This window comes from Hyperolius riggenbachi, chromosome 10 (genome assembly GCF_040937935.1).
Source record: "Hyperolius riggenbachi isolate aHypRig1 chromosome 10, aHypRig1.pri, whole genome shotgun sequence".
In the NCBI taxonomy this organism is placed as follows: Eukaryota; Metazoa; Chordata; class Amphibia; order Anura; family Hyperoliidae; genus Hyperolius; species Hyperolius riggenbachi.
Window position 1 is genome coordinate 97,422,757 of NC_090655.1, and position 22,634 is coordinate 97,445,390.

Genomic DNA, 22,634 nt, shown 5'->3' on the forward strand with positions numbered 1-22,634 from the left:
ATTTTTGTAGAATAAAAAAAGTGAGCAGTCCATTTTAAGGTCACAGCTCAAAGATTCAAGGCAAATGTCATCACAAAATGATGTTTACAGCAGCCTCCTATGGTTGTTTATCAACGTCATCGTTTGGAAAGAGATTTTGGACAGCGTGGGCTGATAATAAAAATAAATATTTTCAATAGATTATAAACACACCAATAAAAATTCGTTTAGCATTACCTCGTGAAGCCCAGCCAGCATTCTAACCACCTGCAGTAATCAACGCTGCAACTTACAACCTAGAGTAAGCAGCTCCACCTGCTGGCGAGCAGTGCTTCCTACAGCTCTGCATGGTCTTCAGCCTGCGTCACGTCAGGAATTGTAGCTGAGGAAAGTGAAGACGGCTACTTGGTAAGTAGTTTATAAGTGGACAGTTTACACTAATGTATTTTATATGTACGTCAGTAATATTCCAATGAAGGCAAAGGACTCCTAAAATGTTCGAAGAAGAAGTTTGGAAGCTGCTTTTGAGGTTTGTATGAGGCAGCCTGAGAGAGATGTCATTGGTAACACTGAGCACATTCATGCCATTTCTTGTTAACGCGCTTTCGACGTTTCAGACAGTGTATGGTGAGAAAGAGGGGGGGGGAAGTGGATTCTGGTAGGATGTTTATGACAACAACATCCTGTTTTGTGGTCAAATCTATGGATGGTCGTTGAGTGAGTGGAAATAATTCTGAGTTGATTTAAGTATATGCAATCAACTTTTAAAGCAAGTTTAGGCCTCTTGCACACTACATGCGATTCCGATGCGATTTTACATGCAATATCAATTTTTAATAGTTACTGCATGCTGTATTTTTTTTTCTGCGTTTTTCTTTTGCTAGCATCCAGGGAAAATCGGAATCACAAATCGTATTTGCAGTGTGACACAGCATGACAAGGAATGAGTTGAATTCCACCTTGTCAGGATGTTCATTTCCCAGTGGAATAAATTTGCATTAAAAATGTACATTATCCTGCATCAACTCAGAATAATTTGCATCTCATCGAGCGCCTAGTGAAATCATTATTAGCAAACCAGTTTTGAACTATTTTGGGCAAATACAATTATGAATAAACATATCAGGAAATCCAGCCAGCATATTGAGCACTAGCCATTCAGCCTGTTATTTTCGCATCACATCTCTGGCACAATTATATTGGCAGGGCTCCTTTTTGATGTATAAACCTACCCCTAACCCCAACCTTCCAGCTACATTCACAGTGGGCATTGTGTTCCCTGTGACAGCAGGTACGCAAAGGAATGCGCTGCACGTTATCCATGCATTGTGCTGCATACAATGAAACATATCCAATGCAAAGTATGCTTCCCTGTCGTGTTTTGAGGTAATGCAGTGCATAGGAATGTTGTACTGTGAATGTCACATAGGTGGTGCAATGCAACAACATGTAACATTGTACAAAACGAGAATAACCGCTCTACTGTGCTGTAGCAGACAGTGCAGGATCACAGGCAGCCAGGCCCAATCAAAGTAGAACAAAGGTAAGATCCGCAGCTGTCTTCACACATCTCTTTATTTAGGACATATCACAATACAGTCAAACCTGGTAGCTGACATGTTTCGGACCGAAGTCCATGATCATAGCTGTTTTACAGCTCTCAGGGCTCGTTTCCACTATTGCGGTGCGGAATCGCCTGAATTCCACCGCTGCTGAAATCGCATGCGGATGCGATTTCCCCATGCGTTTTTAGCCGCGAATTCGCATAGGTGAGGGTATATGCGATTTTAACCATGTTACATAGTTATGTCACTGCCTGTGTGAATTTACATTGGTACCTATGCGAATTCGCGGCAAAAAACGCATGGGGAAATCGCATGCGATTTCCCTATTAAATACATTGCATGCGATTCGCATGCATTCCACTCGCAGGCGAATTCTGCGGCTCTTTTGTGCGTTTTTTCACCACTGCAATAAAACGCACCTCAACAACGCTACAGTGGAAACAGGCCCATCCACTTGCATTACATGTGCGAATCCGCATTCGTTGGACGCATGCGGATTCGTTATAGTGGAAACGAGCCCTCAGTGTCAGATTTAAAAACGGGGAAAGTACAATCACAGGCGGAGCAAACGCCGCCCACAAAGGGGAGGGAAACCATGGAATTGCAAACCAAGGCCCCTCCCAGTACTTGTTACCTCCTGCATACATAATGATACACAAATAAAATCAGACCAAAAAGATAAAATGCATAAGGAGCAAGAATGTACAATACTAAAATTCAGATGAACAATACTTGAAATCGTCACTCCAATGGATAAACAGATGCTAAAACGTGATTACAACAAAGAAGATGTAGACTAGTGTTGATCGAACACCTGGATGTTCGGGTTCGGGTCGGTTCGGCTGAACATCATCCAGATGTTCTGCATATTCGGCCGAACACCGAACCCCATTAAAGTCTATAGGGACCCAAGCCGTGGGGGGCCGCAGAGCTGGAGGGGGTAGCGGGCAGGACGGGGGTATTGGGAAAAGCGGTGGGGAGGGGGGTCTGATCTTCCCCTCCCTCACCTGGGTCCCCCGACCTCCGCTCCCCTCCAGCTTTAAAATGTAAGTAGCATCGGCTACTATTAAGAGGTAACTGGCGGGGATCACTCACCTCTTCCGCGTTCCAGCATGCGCTCCACTGACGTCACTTCCTGCAATGCCGTCCACTTACAATACAGTGGGCGGCGTTGCAGGAAGTGACGTCAGTGGAACGCACGCTGGAACGCGAAAGAGGTGAGTGATCCCCGTCCGTTACCTCTTAATAGTAGTCGATGCTACTTAACTTTTTAAAGCTGGAGGGGAGCGGAGGTCGGGGGACCCAGGTGAGGGAGGAGGGGGAGATCCAACCCCCCGCCCCCCCCCTCCCCGCCGCTTTGACCAATACCCCCGTCCTGCCCTCTACCCCTCCAGCTGGGCGGCCGCCCACCAAACCCCTCCCCCACCACTGTTCGGCTGAGCACCATGAGGTGCTCGGATGGGTTCGAGCAGAACCCGAACACCACAAAATTTGCCGAATCCCGAACAGTGGTGAACACTGTTCGATCAACACTAATGTAGACCAAGGTAAAGGAAATGGTTAGAGCATGCTGACAAGAAGGTTACACCTAACCTGTGACTAAAGCCAAATCCCATCTAGCATTGAGTCCATGAGGAACCCTTGTTCCCAGGCGAAAAATCCAGAAAGCTTCTCGTTTGCGGATCATCCCTTGTATGTCCCCTCCTCTTATAGGTAAAAAGATCCTCTCTATACCCTGGAAAGAGAAACCAGACATATCACCCAGGGGCGTAGCTAGAAATGACTGGGCCCCATAGCAAAAAAAATTATGCCCCCCCAACCCCCCTCCCCCGACCTTCCAACCCCACGGACCACGGACCTCCCACCCAAACATTTTGTGGGGAAATCTGATTTCCCCACAAAACGCAACCAGATTGTCGGCAGATTTCCCCACAAAATGCAACCAGATTGTTGGCAGATTTCCCCACAAATTGCAACCAGATTGGCGGCAGATTTCCCCCCAAAAATGCAACCAAATTGGCAGCAGATTTCCCAAAATAATGCAACCAGATTGGCATCAGATTTTCCCACAAAATGCAATCAGATTATCGCCAGATTTCCCCACAAAATGCAGTATATGTAGCCAGGTCTATAGTGGGCTAACATTAATTTCCTGGAGGGAGGGTGGTTGGGCAGGCTGGCACACTATTTGCGGTGCAGGCACTACACTGGGTAGGCAGTTAGGTAGCTGGGTGGGAGGGTAGGCAGTTAGGTAGCTAGGTGGCAGGGTAGGCAGGTAGGCAGTTAGGTAGCAGGGTAGGTAGCTAGGTGACAGGGTAGGCAGTTAGGTAGCTGGGTGGCAGGATAGGCAGATAGGTGGCAGGGTAGGCAGTTAGGTAGCTGTGTGGCAGGGTAGGCAGTTAGGTAGCTGGGTGGGCAGTTAGTTAGCCTCGGTTAGGCGGCTGGGTGGGCGGGCGGTTAGGCGGGCGGTTAGGCAGCTGGATGGGTGGATAATTAGGCAGCTGGATGGGTGGATAATTAGGCGGGCGGGTGGGTGCTGGTAATTAGGCAGCTGGGTGGGTAGGTAATTAGGCAGCTGGGTGGGTAATTAGGCGGGTGGGTGGAAGATTAGGCAGCTCGGTGGGTTGGTGGATAATTAAGCGGCTGGGTGGGTAATTAGGCAGCTGGGTGGGTGGGCTTTGTGCTGGTAATTAGGCAGCTGGGTTGGTGGGTAATTAGGCAGCTGGGTTGGAGGGTAATTAGGCAGCTGGGTTGGTGGGCTTTGTGCTGGTAATTAGGCAGCTGGGTGGGTGAGTAATTAGGCAGCTGGGTGGTTGGGTAATTAGGCGGGTGGGTAATTAGGCAGCTGGGTGGGTGCTGGTAATTAGGCAGCTGGGTGGGTGGGTAATTAGGCAGCTGGGTGGCTAATTAGGCAGCTGGGTGGGTGGCTAATTAGGCGGGTGGGTGATTAGGCAGCTGGGTGGGTGGGTGATTGGGCGGGTGGTTTAGTGGGGTAGGGGACCGACTCCTATCCCCCCTGCCTCACCTGGGGTCCGGGGTCCCCCCTCCTTTTACAAGCGGCAGAGGGAGGTGCGGCATATTCAGCAGGCTCCAGTGGGGTAATCAGCCGCTAGAGGTTCAGCTACCCCTGGGCTACGGTGTCTCCTCTGTATGCCACGCGCAATAAACCAGGAAGCAGTGCGCGCGGCATACAGAGGAGACAGCGTAGCCCGGAGGCAGCTGGACCGCTAGCGCCTGATTATCACGCCGGAGCCTGCTGAATATGCCGCACATCCCGCCGCTTGTAAAACGAGGGGGGGCCCGCCGAGGTGAGGGAGGGGGGCCCGCCGAGGTGAGGGAGGGGGACGCCTGGCAGGGCAGTTTAATAAAAAAAAAAAAGTCCTCTCAGGCAGTTGCAGGCCCCATGTGACTTAGGGCTGCAATGGGGCCCCATAGCAACACTATGGCTGCTATCCCCATTGCTACGCCACTGATATCACCCTAATGGACTGTCCAGTAATGTTTAGCTACATTAGATATATTAGTCGTGGTCCATCCTGCTCCCAGATAGTGTTCAGAAATGCGAGCCTATAGAGGCCTTGTAGTACAACCCACATATTGTAAGGCGCAAACGCCACAGATCACCAGATATATTAAATTTCTAGAATTAAAATTTATAAAATGTTTCATTGGCGACCTGTGTCCATTTGTCAAAGACTCTACATATTGGGTTTTCCTGTGTAGTGCACAGTAATTACAGGATGGGACAGCACATTTATATGACCCTTTGGTGGCCAACCAGGTATGAGAGGTGGTACCTGAACTAAACGCACTCGGGGAAAGGAAACTACCAAGTGTAGGGGCTCGTCGCCTGGCAAAGCTTATACCATTTTTTACAACGGCCGCAAATCCTTATCTCCCTCCAGGATTGGAAGATACTTGGCAATGACCTGTTTAATGCTCTGAAATTCAGAGCTGTAAGTAGTAACGAAAATGGGCTTGTTGCCCTGTTCACGATTTACAGTGTTGCCGCGTATCAACTAATCCCTAGGGATTCATGTTGCTCGTTTTCTGCCCTCTACAATAGTCCACTTTGGGTATCTCCTCTCCAGCAAACGCTCTTCAACCAGGAGAAACTCATGTTCAAGAGCTGTCTCATCCGAGCAATTCTGGCGCGCCCTGATGAATTCGCCCACCGGAATTGCTCGGATGGTGTGTGGAGGGTGACAACTTCTGGCCCGTAGAGTAGAATTACCAGCACATTCCTTTCAGTAGGTTTTGGTTTTAATCCTGCCTGAGTCTAAATCCCCCGTTAGGGTAAATCCAAGTAATCAATACTATTGGGGTACCAAGTATATGTAAACTCCAAATTACACGTTGTTATTAACCTCCCTGGTGTTCTATTAAGATCGCCAGGGCGGCTGCGGGAGGGGTTTTTTTTAATTAAAAAAAAAACTGTTTCATGCAGCCAACTGAAAGTTGGCTGCATGAAAGCCCACTAGAGGGCGCTCCGGAAGCGTCATTCTGATCCCGCACTTTTCCCGCATGCGGAAAAAACATGCGGAACATTGAAAATGTCAACTTGACGGTGTTTTGGTCGCAAACTTCCTGCATGTACTTTACCGCATGCGGGAAGTCTTTGAGAATAGAGCCCAATATATTCACTGAGTTTACTCTTCTACTACATAGATTGGGTAAGATTGGATGAAAAATATTGGATCATTAGTGGCCACCTTAAGGGGCATCTCTAGCTTGGAGATATAATGGCATTAACCTCCCCGGCGTTCTATTGAGATCGCCAGGGAGGCTGCGGGAGGGTTTTTTTTTTAATAAAAAAAAATCTATTTCATGCAGCCAACTTTCAGTTGGCTGCATGAAAGCCCACTAGAGGGCGCTCCGGAGGCGTTCTTCTGATCGCCTCCGGCAAGCATAAGTAACAAGGAAGGCTGCAATGAGCAGCCTTCCTTGTTTGGCTTTCCTCGTCGCCATGGCGACGAGCGGAGTGACGTCATGGACGTCAGCCGACATCCTGACGTCAGCCGCCTCCGATCCAGCCCTTAGCGCTGGCCGGAACTTTTGTTCCGGCTGCGCAGGGCTCGGGCGGCTGGGGGGACCCTCTTTCGCCGCTGCTCGCGGCGATCAGGCAGCACACGCGGCTGGCAAAGTGCCGGCTGCGTGTGCTGCTTTTTATCTCATTAAAATCGGCCCAGCAGGGCCTGAGCGGCGACCTCCGGCGGTGATGGACGTGTATATTCGTCCATACCGCTGAAGAGGTTAACCACTTGATGACCCAGCCTTTACCCCCCCTTAAGGACCAGCGCTGTTTTAGCAGATCTGTACTGGGTGGGCTCTACAGCCCCCAGCACAGATCAAACACCAGGCAAAACGACCAGATCGCCCCCCTTTTTTCCCCACTATGGGGATGATGTGCTGGGGGGGGGTCTGATCGCTCCTGCCTGCGTGTGGCTGGCGGGGGGGGGCACCTCAAAGCCTCCTCCACCGCAGGATTCCCCCTCTCCCTCTCCTCCCTCCCTTCCCCGAGAGATCAGAGGCTGCACAGGAACGGATCTGTCCTGTGCAGCCTCTAACAGGCTCCTGCCTGTCATGTGACAGCGATCCCCGGCCGCTGATTGGCCGGGGATCGCTGATCTGGTACAACGCTGCTACTGTTAGCAGTGTTGTACAAATGTAAACAAAGCAGATTATTTCCGCTTGTGTTTACATTTAGCCTGCGAGCCGCGATCGGCGGCCCGCAGGCTATTCACGGAGCCCCCCGCCGTGAATTGACAGAAAGCAGCCGCTCGCGCGAGCGGCTGCTTCCTGATTGATTAGCCTGCAGCCGGCAGATCTGCATCGCTGGTCCTGCAGCTGCCACTTTGCCGACGCGCGTTATGAGTGCGCGGTCGGCAAGTGGTTGAGATGGTCCATTAATGATGCTATCATCGTCAATTCCGCTCTCCAAACAACCAAGATATCGTTGATGAACCTTCCATACCACCCAACTTGGTTCAGATGGCGCCCCCCACCCTCAAAGACGTGAAATTCCTCCCACCATCCCATGTATAAATTAGCCAGGGAGAGGAAGAACTTGGCGCCCATTGAGGCGCTACATCTCTGGAGGTAGAAGGCGCCATCGAACAATAAATAGTTGCGGGTTAAAAGGAAGCAGCGGAGATGAAAATGCGGAGATCTGAAGAAAAGTTGGAATACCTCTCTAGGTGATACTGTAAGGCTGTCAGCGCCAAATGATGCAGGAGTACAGGGCCCTAACATCAATAGTGAGCCAACTGCACTCCGCACCCCACTCCAGGTCCACCAGACTAGCCAACAGATGCTTAGAATCTTTTAAGTATCCAGGCAACCTCCTGACCAAGGGTTGCAGCATGGAGTCTACCCAATCGCTAAGGCGCTCCCCCAGGGAGCCAATACCTGCCACAATGGGCCTACCCTCCGGGGGAACGCCCTGCTTATGAATCTTAGGGAGGCGATGGAAAACCGGAATCGTAGGATGTATAATACTCCAATATTTTGCTAATTTACGATCCAGTACCCCAAGACTCACCGTAACTCAGAAGGTCAAGGAGTTGTTTATGGAAATCATGAGTGGAGTTCCCAGGAAGTTTAAGATATGTGCGGGAGTCCGAAACATGTCGGCTACTAGGTTTGACTGTATTGGGATATGTCCTAAATAAAGATATGTGTGAAGACATCGCTGCGGATCCTTCCTTTGTTCTGATGTAACATTGTAGTTGTTACACCACAATGGGCATGATTCACAATTCTTTTCCCCCTATTTATAGAGACTCTGAAGTCTCAAAAAAAGTCTTTATATTTAACAAATGTTTAATGTGTTAGCCCTAACTAAACCGCCCCATTCTCGACGCTGTACACTAATCCCCCAAACTCCCCGGGGGGCAATATGGGCAGCGCTTCTGTGAGAGGCAGAGCTATGAGCCGCAGCTCAGCCTCTAAGCACGTCTGTCAGCCCGGATCGCTGCCTCTGCCCCGCCCCTCTCAGTCTTCCTTCACTGAGAGGGGCAGGGGAGAGGTAGAGATCCGCCGCTGACAGGCGCGTGTGAGGCAGGGCTGCAGCTCATAGCTCTGCCTCACACGGAAGCGCCTAGGGTAGCAAAATCCACGACCAAGAAAGTCGTGGATTTTGCAGGGGAGAGGGAGGGCGAGTTAGCTCTGTTAAAAGAAAATAAACTTACTCATGAGACATTCCTCGTTCAGTTGCCAAAACCTTAGAAATCTTTATTCACTCAGCTGAGGACCCTTTTATATACCAGCAAAGGAGAAACAGGCTAGCTGCAGCCCGGCTAGTCACAAAAGGGTAGAGACTTCCTTTCTTGGTAAATCTTTATACCCCAGTTAACATGCTAATATATTCCTCCCTCCAAACAGTCTGTAATCCCATAAGTCCAATGAGCAATGTCCACTTTCTTCTTCTGGGTGTGTCCGGTCCTCCTCTGTGTCCTTCATAAATAATTTAGAAGTCAACAGGAACGAGAAATCTTCTGTTCACCAGTTTCCTGTTTCGTTTCTCTCACCTTCAGGAAACTGGTTTAGACTGGCCCCTTCAACCTGCTCATTCTGCGCCTGGCACAGAATGACACTGGGGGGAGGTTTTGAAGATTGTTCTGGTCTTTTACTGTGAAGGAATATAGAAAGCTGTGCACAGTGAATGGTTCAAAACATATATTCAGTGATATCGTGATAACTCCTTGGTTAACTTAAAGTGTCACTCTAACACAATAATCTAATCTTGTGCATGTGGACTATATAGTCACATAGGTTACACAGGATATACATGATATACAGGGTATACATAAAGATTAACAGATTTAATTATAAAATTCTTTCCACATTTCCCTCCTGTTTATAATTAATACTGTGGGTTGTGGCTTGATTATATATGAATATCAAAAGGAATATTTACATTCACATTTCTGTGCTTATGCTTACTTAAGCCTCAGGTATCTGCAAATGTGTCTCCACTACAGGGGTCAGAGGTTCAAGCAAACACAGCCTTCTACTCCCCTTTGCTGCAAATGGGTATGCACTACAGCAAGTCAAGGCATAGAAGTGAAATGCTCAAAAACAAAAATCAGGCTCTGGCCGTGAGCTGGAATTATTGCCTCACACGTTGGCCTGGCCATCTCCCTCCAGCATACCATCATAATCTCCTCCCAAATCACCGTATGCTTCTTCATCATGCTGTGCTAAGGCTGCATACATAGTAATACTCATATGCTTATCTATCAGCCTTGCAAAAAATGTTCTCAGCATTGGAAAAATACAGCAGGCTAGTAGGAACAGAACCATAAGAACAGTTAGGAATGCGATACCAAAACTCTGAAAAAATGAAGTCCAGCTTCCAAACCAGTTCTGTAACCAGTCTGTTATTGGGTTTGAAACACCTGAGTTTCGTTTCAGCTCTTCGGATAGGTCTTTTAACTGCTGAAGAGCCACTGTCACTTTTCCATCAGGGGATGTATTATCTGGAATATAGGTACAACATTGTTCCCCAAAAAAATCACATACACCCCCCTTCTCTGCCAACAGCATATCTAATGCAATTCTATTCTGCAGTGCTGTTAATGATGTTGCTTTCAGTTGTTCTGCCAAACCTTCGATAGCATCTCTAGTATAATTAACAAATCTTTGCTGATTGTAATAAATGTAATTAATCCAATCTACATTTTTGTTAACTGTTGGCCATAGGAAAATGGACTCAAACCCTGCAGCAATTTGGTTCCTAGCCTTGAACTCGTCTGGAACCCCTCTGGGGACCCCTATTGCATCAATATATACATATGGGTCCAAACTCCCTTTTGGTGCCTCCCTTTTACTCCGGTGTACCTTTTTATCCACCAAAATTTTAAAGGACTCATAGGGCAATATAATGACATGTTCTATCATCCAGACAGGGGCACACAACCCTTTCCATTCTGGTGGCAATGATGATTCTGCTTTGTTGGGTTCACAAGTCCACCAAGTATCTTCTAACTGCCATTTTGTTCCTAGGCTCAACCCTTTATCGTTGGTTATTTCCACTATTTCTCCACAATACTTGATCATCGGATGGTTACTGGGGGCAGATCTATTATAGCACGTAAGATTGCTGGCTGTAGCGAATGCACGCTGTGGCGTGCCTGGTACCTTCATACGGACTCTCTCTGTGGTACAGTTCAGTGGTTGATTCACACTTATCATACTTTGTATCATACATTCTAGTTCAGACCCACTCGCCACTACTGGTACCAGAGCAATCTGCGGTCTAGCCGCTGCACACACAATACAGTCAGACACATTCATTTGATTTGCAGTAAAAGTTGCCAAAGAGGTCCAAAGATTCCCCCTGTATTCTACCTCGTTTAATAGATGGAGTAGCTTATGGGGTAGCTGCTCTCCTTTCACTAAAACCTTGTTACTAGTCACGTCCATTCTGTTAACACTGTTCAATGAGGGTCTGTCAGTAGTCTTTTTGTCTGGCCTACCATTTCTGTTCAATGGAGGTCGTTCAGTGGTTTGTTCGGGTCGAACAGTGATTGTCATTGTCATAATACCATAGGGATCTGTCCCTGGGATCGTAACCCCAAGTACGTATGTGCCAGTATCTGTCGCCTCGGGTCTTTTTAATATTATCCAAACTTCATTTGCGACCTTCTGGATGCTTATTCTGTCGTACAGGTTTATGTCTTTGGGATCTAACTTTGTACTCGATATCTCCCACCCAGATGGATCAGTAGTCTTCCACACATCTTTCCAGCTCAATATGGGTAGTCTGTCCCTTGCTCCCAAGTAAAAGTTGTAGTTAGTTCCATACTTATCCACAAATATTTCAGCGGGCTTTAGCCTAAACACTACATTGTCCATACCAGGTGAGATGGTTGCATTCAAGTCGATCACCCCTGTCCCATACCCGTGGTTAGTATATTTGGACGTTCTTTGTGTGATTAGTTTTCTAACTTGTCTAGTTAAAGTCTCGTCGGTAGGGAGTTGTAACCAGGTGATTCCTTCAACTATGATCACAATCAGGGCCAATGTTACCATAGCAACTATGGTTCCTTTTCCCACTGGAGTTTTAAAGAAACCCACATCCATTATACTCATATGCGGGGGTGCCCTCTTTCCCTCCTCTACCTCCTTCATCCTGCTTTAAACAAGAACAGCCGTATAGGTGAGAAGCAACCTGCTAATATATTTCTCACCCTCGGCCCCTCTTGACCAGTTCAGGCAAATGTTCCTTCCCTGGAGACAGGTAGGGGGCACCCTTTTACAGTGAATCAGATGGACCCAGGCTTCAGGAACTTGGTAAGGGCCCTCCCACCCTGGGGAAGGACAATGCTCCTTCTTTGTTACCTTGTCCTGTCCTTTTCTGTGGGTATTGGGCCTGGGTAAATGTTTGGTGCTTGCGGGTATGTCTCAGGTTATCTGTCAGTCACCCCTCCTCTGGAGCTATTCCTGTGTATTGAAAAAAAGGACATCTGTTTGTTTCACAGCTGCGGACAACATCTCAAAGCATCACAATTTCTTCCATGTGGTGTTTTTCTAGCTTAGTTACCACACCCTTAGTTACCACACCATCCCTCCTGTTGACACATGTGTAAAAAAACGTGTCATTACTGCAAGCCAGTTAAACATCACATCAGTCAAGGGAAAGTTAGTAGGTCAGCAGTATACAGGGTGACCTAAAAGTGAAGCCTGAGACAGCCAAGCTGCAGAGGGAGCTGTAGTTGTAGACGTTAGGACTGCCAAATCGTTGCCACGGGAGATGAGGGGACGGGGAAGTTGCACACAAGTGGATGGCCAGTGCTGCGGGAACCCGCATAACATCCATGGTACGTAGGACAGGTGGGCTCGTCAGTTGCTGGCACCTAACCCTGTGGACACCACTAAGCCGCAAACATATGCATGATGGGAAAGCATACAGGCTGGTAGTGAAAACAGTGGGGGACGGAATCCCATATAACAGGGTAAGTAATAAACACACAGCTTGAGCAGAGACGCAGAAAGAAGCTTATCTATTCCACGATATTCTTCAGCTCACTACTGTAAGACCAGGACAATCATTGGTGTATTCCCTCCTATGCACATAGAACTGATCCACAAAGATTTGTTAATTGCCTTGCGGACAAGTCACTGCGCGCAGATGCGGACGGGAAAAACATCCTCTGGTCAATAAACAACACAGAAAACAAAAGTACAGGGGGCCAGGGTGGTGCAGCTTTTTTGGACAATGAAGACGTAAATGCCCAAGCAAACTGGCTGTGCAGCATAGGCGGGGGGGGGGATGGATGGATGGAGCTGGTGGGATTGGGCTGGTGGGGGTGCGGTGGGGCTGGGGGGGGGGGGTGGGGCTGGTGGGGGTGGGGTTGGGCTCTTGGCAGAGAACTACAATCATGCATCCCTCTCTGCAGTCCGCCATTAGACAAGGCATTGTGGTCAAAATATCTCTATCAAAGTCATTTTACTGAACTTCTTCTAACATACCCACAATTTATAAAAATGTAATCAGATGTCAATCAAAACAGTCAATCAGTCGATGACAATGACCCACATACTACAGCAATACAGCAATCAATTGTTCCCAGAAACAAAAATCATCATATTTACTCTTATAATTGAAAGTAATATTTGCGGGGTTTCTCTTTTTCTTTTATTTTTTTTTTTTTTTTTTTTTTTTTTTTTATCCCGCATTCTGGGTTTCACAAAATATATACATTAACTTCTTGCAAACAAACCTTTCATCTTGCTGCATGCATTCTCTCAAATCACTCCGTTCTGCTCCAACACACATACACACATCTAGGCTGGGACTAGTAGTCCATGAAGCCTCTTGCCCCCTCCTCAGAAATGTGGGCGTAACTCATACCTTCTCACAGATTCCAGACAGAAACTCCACTCAAATTTCACAGAATTCAACAGTACAAACACATCCCAAATAGCATTCACAAACAGACAACTGCAATAGTTAAAATCACTTTTAAACTTTCAATCTTCAGACGAACATCGGACAAACAGAGTATAAAACTTGTACAGACATTTGTATACTGTACAAACTACACAAACAACAAACAACAAACAGACAGACAGCAGCTCATAACTTGTGGATTTTCCCCTGTAGCCCCCCCTCCTCCTCCCCCTCTGCTGGATACTTCCAGGGGAGCTCTGGTGATTTAGATTTCAGAGCTCAGAATTCCCAGCTTCACATTTTACACACCACAACGTAACATTCTATTTTCATCAATATATTCACTTTCTCATTTGCCTTCAACTAGGGCAGAATTAGTACCCTTAACCATACTTTGTCACTGCGGACCTCGGTGTCTCTCAGGACACTGTCGGACCAGATGACCCTCCTTCCCACATTCAAAACATTGTCTGCGTTCTTTGCAACCTTCATAATCCTTAAATCTGCGCTTTTGTGAGCGCGTGTGGCTGTTACCACCATTCTCATAACAATTACTTTCCTTGTTGCCATCAGAAACATATGCAGCAACTTTCTTCCCTTTCACACATACAGGGTGCCGGGTGCTTTCTAGAAAATCACTCGGTCCGCAGATTCTATGATCCACAACATATTGTGTGACACACTTGCACAATCCTTCAGTCAAAACCTCACGTATAGCAATCCTACACCGTTCATAAGGGGAATCTGTTGTTTCAGCAGCAGGGGGAGCTACACCTCTATATTTACTAAAAACCTTCATCACTTTATCCAATAGCTCATCTATGTCTGATGCATTAATACCATATTCCGCCTCATATGTCTGGGAGGTCCCATCCACCTTTTGTGGGAGGGGCTGAGTTTGGTTTTGGGGAGGGTTCTGGGGAACTTGACATACAGTAGATGGTACCTCCTCCAAGTCTTTGTTCTCTACTCCTAACCAATGTGCTAAGACTTGGCCCCTCCTCGTATATGCTTCTAGTAGCCATCTTTGAGCTTCTGATAAACCATATTGTTTCTCTAAAACCACATTTCCCTGAGCATCACATTTAATTCGAGAAACAAGATTTCTGCACTCCTCAAGATGCAGATGTCCTGAAAAATCATATTTACTTTTCCACAGGCTGCAATATTTTACCCAGTTTTTATTTTTCTTGCGCATAACACATTCATCATTAGTGGCCATAAGTTTGCTTGCACCTTGCCCCATTGATCTATATACAGCACTATGATGTAACACTTCCTGCTGTTTCAATCCCGTTCACTCACTTATTGTTGGATTTACAATGTCCCGCGGTCCCCTCCCGGAATATACTGCCTTCTATGCACAAAGATGTAACAATTCCTGCAATTACAGCGCAAAGATCTTACAATTCCCGCTGAGGCAGAGTGCCTGCACTAAGATGGAAACATTCCTGCCAAGGCACCTCGAGGGCTGCAGCTGAGACCTGGACAACACTCAACGTGATGAACCTCTGTGTGGGCTAATCTCGACTGAAGTACAGAAACAATCTGTGATCTAGATCCACTCCGATATTACTGCCTGTTACGCGGCTGTGTTCTATTACAAAAACGTACAATTCCGCTGAGGCACACGGTAGCTTAGGAAACTGACCACAGATTGTGTCATACAAAACAACATAACAACACATCAAAACTTATACTCTAATTTTGCGCAGCCCTGTGTATGAGAAGTTACAGAAATAAAAGGTAGTACTTACAATTAAGAAGCTTTCAGGACACCCAAGAACTTTGTTTTAGAATCCTAAGCAGGCGATTTCACCGACCTTGGCTGAAGAAGTCTCACGGTTCGAAATAAACCGTACGTCACAAAGACGTGAGCTCCAGTTGCGTTTGGCCACCTGCTTTTTGAAGGAAACGTAGTCCCGGTGGGCTTTCACCAGCTTTTTTTATCAGATTCGCCAGTCGCAAACGCGCTCCTAGGACTCACCTCTCTGTGACTATAGGTTTTCCGGTTCGATGAACCAGATGTTAAAAGAAAATAAACTTACTCATGAGACATTCCTCGTTCAGTTGCCAAAACCTTAGAAATCTTTATTCACTCAGCTGAGGACCCTTTTATATACCAGCAAAGGAGAAACAGGCTAGCTGCAGCCCGGCTAGTCACAAAAGGGTAGAGACTTCCTTTCTCGGTAAATCTTTATACCCCAGTTAACATGCTAATATATTCCTCCCTCCAAACAGTCTGTAATCCCATAAGTCCAATGAGCAATGTCCACTTTCTTCTTCTGGGTGTGTCCGGTCCTCCTCTGTGTCCTTCATAAATAATTTAGAAGTCAACAGGAACGAGAAATCTTCTGTTCACCAGTTTCCTGTTTCGTTTCTCTCACCTTCAGGAAACTGGTTTAGACTGGCCCCTTCAACCTGCTCATTCTGCGCCTGGCACAGAATGACACTGGGGGGAGGTTTTGAAGATTGTTCTGGTCTTTTACTGTGAAGGAATATAGAAAGCTGTGCACAGTGAATGGTTCAAAACATATATTCAGTGATATCGTGATAACTCCTTGGTTAACTTAAAGTGTCACTCTAACACAATAATCTAATCTTGTGCATGTGGACTATATAGTCACATAGGTTACACAGGATATACATGATATACAGGGTATACATAAAGATTAACAGATTTAATTATAAAATTCTTTCCACAGCTCTCATAGACTAAAGCCTATGAGAGCTGATCGCGGTGATTGGTTGGCCAGAAGGAGGAAGTGCGCCAGTGTAAGGCTTGCAACTTGACCAATAGAACGCGTGCAAGCTGTTTGGAAGGCAGGGCAGATGGCAAAATTATGTGTAAATAACCCCTTGTGTCCCTTGCGCACACCTGCACCAATTAAGCCTCATTTGAATCACGGGTAATCACTTGTGATTCCTCGTGAGAGTAACCCTGCTCTTGATTAGAACCTAGGTTCTGTCTGTAAAGTGCACGTGCAATATCAGATACATAATTCCAGGATAGGTAGAAGGAACAGTGCAGTGGAGACTCCCCAACACCCCCACCAGACCCGGCACAGGATACAGCCTGTATGGCTTACCCTGCTCCTGCTCAAATTCCCATTGATTTTAACTACTATTCCCCCTCCAGGCCGCCATGGATAGTGCGGAATGAAATAATTTAGCTTCCAGCAATTGCTGGAGGCTGAATTATAGTGTTTAAACGTAACTTCAGCTCTGTCTTATGATGGCACTGAAGTTACTCACTGCTGCGCCCAAGTCTCCTGCGCTTGAATGTAAGGGCCCGTTTCCACTCTCGCGGAAACGGCCGCGAATCTGCAGAGTTTCCCCGCAGGCAAATCGCGCGGGGAAACTCTGCCATAGGGGACAACGGCGCCGCCGGCCGAATCGCTTGCAGTAGTGATTCGGCCGGAAACCCCCACAGAATTCGCGGCGGAGGCTGCGATTCCCATAGCCGTGCATGGCACGGCTGATGGGAATCGCCTGCGATCCCGCCCACCCGCTCAGTGCCGGCGTGCGTCTACGAGACGCACGCCGCACTAGTGGAAACGAGCCCTCAGTGTTAGCACCAGACAGTTGCCGGCGATTCCTAAAAAACCTCTGCCAATGTATTTCAGTGGTGGGGAACCTACTAGTACGATTAGGGCTAATTGCAGTCGCTGGAGATGCAGAATTTTGGGTGTGTTTGCCCTCCAATGCAATGTATACAAGCGCTGCAAAATCGATTTTGAATCTTTTTCAATTTGTTTTTGTTTGATTCAGGGGTTGAACTTTTTTAAAGTATGTTATGCTTATCGAGTATTCCGATGTCTGAATTCTGCCTGTAGCCCTGCCCCCTAGCAGAAGAAGTCATAGGCGCTTCTGATTGGAGCTAGAGACGTGCCTATGACCTCTTCTGCTAGGGGGCGGGGCTATGGGAAGAAGCCAGACACCCAGTAAGTATAAGATTTAAAAAGGAAAAGTATAATCAAGTTTATTTATAAAGAAAAAAAAATCAAAATGCAAATCTGAAGCATTAGTGCTAGGAATCACTGCACTGCTTGCACGATTTAAAAGTGCTGCAGAATTACTAATTTGTTAAAGAGACTCTGTAACATTAAAAAGGAAGGTAAATATTGCGTCACGGCTGTACGGAGGGCTACAGCGAGACCCCCGAGGGACGCAGGACGGCGTGGGAAGCCTCATTAGGATCCTGAGGCTTCCCCCACCCGAGGTGAGTACCCCCCCAGGGGCCGTTTTGTTGTTACAGTTCCTCTTTAATGGCTGTTTGTTTCTGTCCCAGTTGCAGCTGCGACCACAGTTTGAAGTGCACGTGGTGATACTGCACACCCCTGGCCAGGGCAATGGAGATGTTGTCCATTAACCTCCTGAGCGGTATGGACGAGCTCAGCTCGTCCATCACCGCCGGAGGCTGCCGCTCAGGCCCTGCTGGGCCGATTTTCCTCAAATAAAAAGCAGCACACGCAGCCGGCACTTTGCCAACCGCGTGTGCTGCCTGATCAGCCGCCCGAGCCCTGCGCAGCCGGACCAATCAGTTCCGGCCAGCGCTAAGGGCTGGATCGGAGGCGGCTGACGTCAGGACGTCGGCTGACGTCCATGACGTCACTCCGCTCGTCGCCATGCCGACGAGGAAAGCCAAACAAGGAAGGCTGCTCATTGCAGCCTTCCTTGTTACTTATGCTTGCCGGAGGCGATCAGAAGAACGCCTCCGGAGCGCCCTCTAGTGGGCTTTCATGCAGCCAACTTTCAGTTGGCTGCATGAAATAGATTTTTTTTTATTAAAAAAAAACCCTCCCGCAGCCTCCCTGGCGATCTCAATAGAACGCCGGGGAGGTTAATGCCATTATATCTCCAAGCTAGAGATGCCCCTTAAGGTGGCCACTAATGATCCAATATTTTTCATCCAATCTTACCCAATCTATGTAGTAGAAGAGTAAACTCAGTGAATATATTGGGCTCTATTCTCAAAGACTTCCCGCATGCGGTAAAGTACATGCAGGAAGTTTGCGACCAAAACACCGTCAAGTTGACATTTTCAATGTTCCGCATGTTTTTTCCGCATGCGGGAAAAGTGCGGGATTCATGCGGAAACATTTCCGCAAAAGTCGGTATTTTCCGCAATAAAAAAATCAATTCTCAAAAATGTTCAGTCGCATCATTTCGTCGTTATTTACCTACAAATAGTAGGTGATATATTCTGCATCCCATTGACTTTAATGAGGTCTGGAGGCTTAAAGGCTGTGCTTGCTGGACTTTGACTTTTTTTTTTAAACACTTTTTTTCATGCAACCTTTTTACCGCATGATTCCCGCATGAATAATGGCTGTTTCCGCATCTTTTTTCCCGCATGCGGAAAACATGCGGAAAATATTAGTGAATGTGGAAAAAATGCGGAGTTTACCGCTGGCGGAAATATAGCGGTAACATTTTGCGGTGTTTTGTCATCTTTGTGAATAGAGCCCATTGGCCTCAATTCACTAAACTTATCCCCTGTCTTTAATAACTCTTCTAGAGTTGTTACCATGGTGATAAGGCATGTAGTATTCAGGAAACATTTTACCTCAGGCAAGCCTAAAGTTAACTCTTTTGTCTTTAAATTAACTCTCCAATCCTTAAAATAACTCCAGAGTTAAAGACAGGCTGTTAATTAGCTGCATGTGAAAATAACTACAGAGGAGGTAAATTAACTACAGGAGAGGTAACTTAAGGAATGAAGAGGTAAGATAACTCTCTCACGTGTGGAGGTAAGTTTTCTCTTGCCTTATCTCTAGCATGATCTTAGTGAATTGAGGCCATTGAGTGGATACTTTAGGCAGTCCCTTATATTACATAGAAATGGGTAAGATTGGATGAAAAAGATTGGATCATTAGTGGCCACCTTAAAGAGACTCCGTAACAAAAATTGCATCCTGTTTTTTATCATCCTACAAGTTCCAAAAGCTATTCTAATGTGTTCTGGCTTACTGCAGCACTTTGTACTATCACAGTCTCTGTAATAAATCAATGTATCTTTCCCTTGTCAGACTTGTCAGCCTGTGTCTGGAAGGCTGCCAAGTTCTTCAGTGTTGTGGTTCTGCTATGAACTCCCCCCTCAGGGGGGAAAGAAACACACAAATGATCTCTTCTTGAGATTCAAAAGGAAGGCTGTATACAGCCTGCTTGTGTATGGATGTATTTTCTATGTGTGGACATACTGTACATCAACCTACTTCCTGTTTTGGTGGCCATTTTGTTTGTTTATAAACAAACTTTTTAAAACTGTTTTTAACCACTTTTAATGCGGCGGGGAGCGGCGAAATTGTGACAGAGGGTAATAGGAGATGTCCCCTAATGCACTGGTATGTTTACTTTTGTGTGATTTTAACAATACAGATTCTCTTTAAAGGCAGTGTTTCTCAAACCTGTGCTCATGACATCCCAACAGTGCATATTTATCAGGCAGCCTCACCTATGCACAGGTGGTGTAATTAGTGTCTCTGCTGGGTGGATTCCATTTAGCTGTGACACTAATTCTCCCACCTGTGCATAGGTGTGGCTGCCTGCAAAACATGCACCATTGGGAAGTCACAAGGACAGGTCTGAGAAACACTGCCTTAGGCCTGGAACCCACTGAAATACGCAAACGCAACCGCTAGCGTTTTGTCTGAGCGGTTTGCAAGCGGATTCATGCGCGTTTTGGGTTGTGTTTTGCAACATTGTATTTTTTTCCCCAGCGGGTGCCTAGCGTTTTGCGTTTTTATCCTGATTGGTCCTGTGAATTATTTTTCATTTTGTTATAGTGTGCTGAACCGCAAAACGCTAGCAGAACCGCTCAGTTTAGGTTTTGCTGAGCGTTTCTGCTAGCGTTTCAATACTTTACATTGAAGCACTAACGCTCCCAAAATGTTGCATGTCCTGCGTTTGCGTTTCTGGGAAACGCAAACGCTCCTGTGGAAGTTGCCCCATCCATTAACATCAGCTGAGCGTTTTGGCAAAACGCTAGCGTATCGCAGCGCTGCCAAAATGCTCAAAAAAACGCTCTTGTGGGTTCCAGCCCTTAGGGATCGTTCACACCGGAACGCAAACCGCTAGCCATTTTTAAAAACTGATAGCCCATGTAATCCTATGGCAGTGTTCTCACTGCTGCGGGCGTTTTGCAGTTAGCATTAACCGCAAACGCGTAACATTCATCGTTTTGGCGGCGATTCCTGTATGTATAGAACCACTAATCACGATCGCTCCCAAAACGCTACAGTGTCCAGTGATTTATTTTTTTCCGCTTCAATTGCAGAAACACTCCCGCAAAACGCTAGCGGTAATCGCTAGCGTTTTGCGACTATAGATGTGAACGGGGCCTGAGTCCTGGAACCCTCTACAAAACACTATCGCAATCGCTAGCGTTTTAATGAGCAATTTCATGAGCTTGCAATTTTGGTAGGGTTTTTAAAAAGTGTCAGCTTTTTGCCAGCGATTGATCAGCGTTTAGCGGTTTTAATTCTGATTGGTCCTTTCAATTATTTGTAATTTTTTTTGGTACTTATCCGTTAGCCGGGCGCATCCGGCAGGTGGCGCTGTTGTAGCGAATTTCGATGCGCTGGGTTGTATCTAATTCCATTCATACTTCAACGTAGTATTGTGTGAATGGAAGCGCCGCAGGTGGCGCTAATTACATTGATACGTTGATAACAATACAGTGTTAATGGCAAGGAATACATTGTATTTGAAGTGGCTGGCACTTTTACATGGAATTCAAATGAAGGCGGCGGCAATGTAACAGATGAAGCCGCCGCCTTCGTCTGTTCTTCTTCTTCTTCTTCTCCCCCTTTGCCCTCCTCTCGCTTCTACAATGCTGGCAGCCTGCGGGGACATGCGTCTCCCCCCAGAGTCGTTCGTCGCGGCAGGGAATCCTGCTTGTTTCCTTGCGACGAACGACTGGGGGGGGCGCGTGCCCCCCCCCCCCCCCCCAGCTGGCAGGGTTGTATAGTTGAGAGAGGGCAAAGGGGGAGAAGAAGAACAGACGAAGGCGGCGGCTTCATCTGTTACATTGCCGCCGCCTTCATTTGAATTCCATTAAGTGCCAGTGTCGGCCACTTCAAATACAATGTATTCCTTGCCATTAACCTCCTCAGCGGTATAGACGACTATACACGTCCATCACCGCCGGAGGTCGCCGCTCAGGCCCTGCTGGGCCGATTTGAGCGAAATAAAAAGCAGCACACGCAGCCGGCACTTTGCCAGCCGCGTGTGCTGCCTGATCGCCGCCGCCCTGTAGCCCTGCCCCCTAGCAGAAGAAGTCATAGGCGCTTCTGATTGGAGCTAGAGACGTGCCTATGACCTCTTCTGCTAGGGGGCGGGGCTATGGGAAGAAGCCAGACACCCAGTAAGTATAAGATTTAAAAAGGAAAAGTATAATCAAGTTTATTTATAAAGAAAAAAAAATCAAAATGCAAATCTGAAGCATTAGTGCTAGGAATCACTGCACTGCTAGCACAATTTAAAAGTGCTGCAGAATTACTAATTTGTTAAAGAGACTCTGTAACATTAAAAAGATCCCCTGGGGGGTACTCACCTCGGGTGGGGGAAGCCTCCGGATCCTAATGAGGCTTCCCACGCCGTCCTCTGTCCCACGGGGGTCTCGCCGCAGCCCTCCGAACAGCCGGCGACTGTGCCGACTGTCAGTTCAATATTTACCTTTGCTGGCTCCAGCGGGGCGCTGTGGCGACTTTCTGCACGGAAATAGACAGAAATACCCGATCTCCGTCGGGTCCGCTCTACTGCGCAGGCGCCGGAAACTTGCGCCTGCGCAGTAGAGCAGACCCGACGGTGATCGGGTATTTTCGCCTACTTCGGTGCCGAGAGGCATCAGAGCGCCTGTGCAGGAGCCAGGAAGGTAAATATTGCGTCACGGCTGTACGGAGGGCTACAGCGAGACCCCCCGAGGGACGCAGGACGGCGTGGGAAGCCTCATTAGGATCCTGAGGCTTCCCCCACCCGAGGTGAGTACCCCCCAGGGGCCGTTTTGTCGTTACAGTTCCTCTTTAATGGCTGTTTGTTTCTGTCCCAGTTGCAGCTGCCACCACAGTTTGAAGTGCACGTGGTGATACTGCACACCCCTGGCCAGGGCAATGGAGATGTTGTCCATTAACACTGTATTGTTATCAACGTATCAATGTAATTAGCGCCACCTGCAGCGCTTCCATTCACAC

At 47.3% G+C, this 22,634-nt stretch overlaps 2 long non-coding RNA genes across 3 annotated transcripts in view; one reads left to right on the forward strand and one right to left on the reverse strand.

The window, feature by feature from the left end:
• The window catches only part of LOC137535960 (uncharacterized), a 376,361-nt gene extending 376,059 nt beyond the window's left edge, over positions 1 to 302 (reverse strand). The window contains exon 1 of one of the 2 annotated variants that reach the window (XR_011024488.1): positions 217 to 302. This is a non-coding gene — a long non-coding RNA (uncharacterized lncRNA). The remainder of the gene's footprint in view (positions 1 to 216) is intronic. The other variant, XR_011024489.1, reaches the window with a different exon arrangement.
• Positions 303 to 344: 42 nt separating this feature from the next.
• Positions 345 to 22,634, forward strand: part of LOC137535961 (uncharacterized) — a 154,352-nt gene continuing 132,062 nt past the window's right edge. The window contains exon 1 of the long non-coding RNA XR_011024490.1: positions 345 to 387. This is a non-coding gene — a long non-coding RNA (uncharacterized lncRNA). The remainder of the gene's footprint in view (positions 388 to 22,634) is intronic.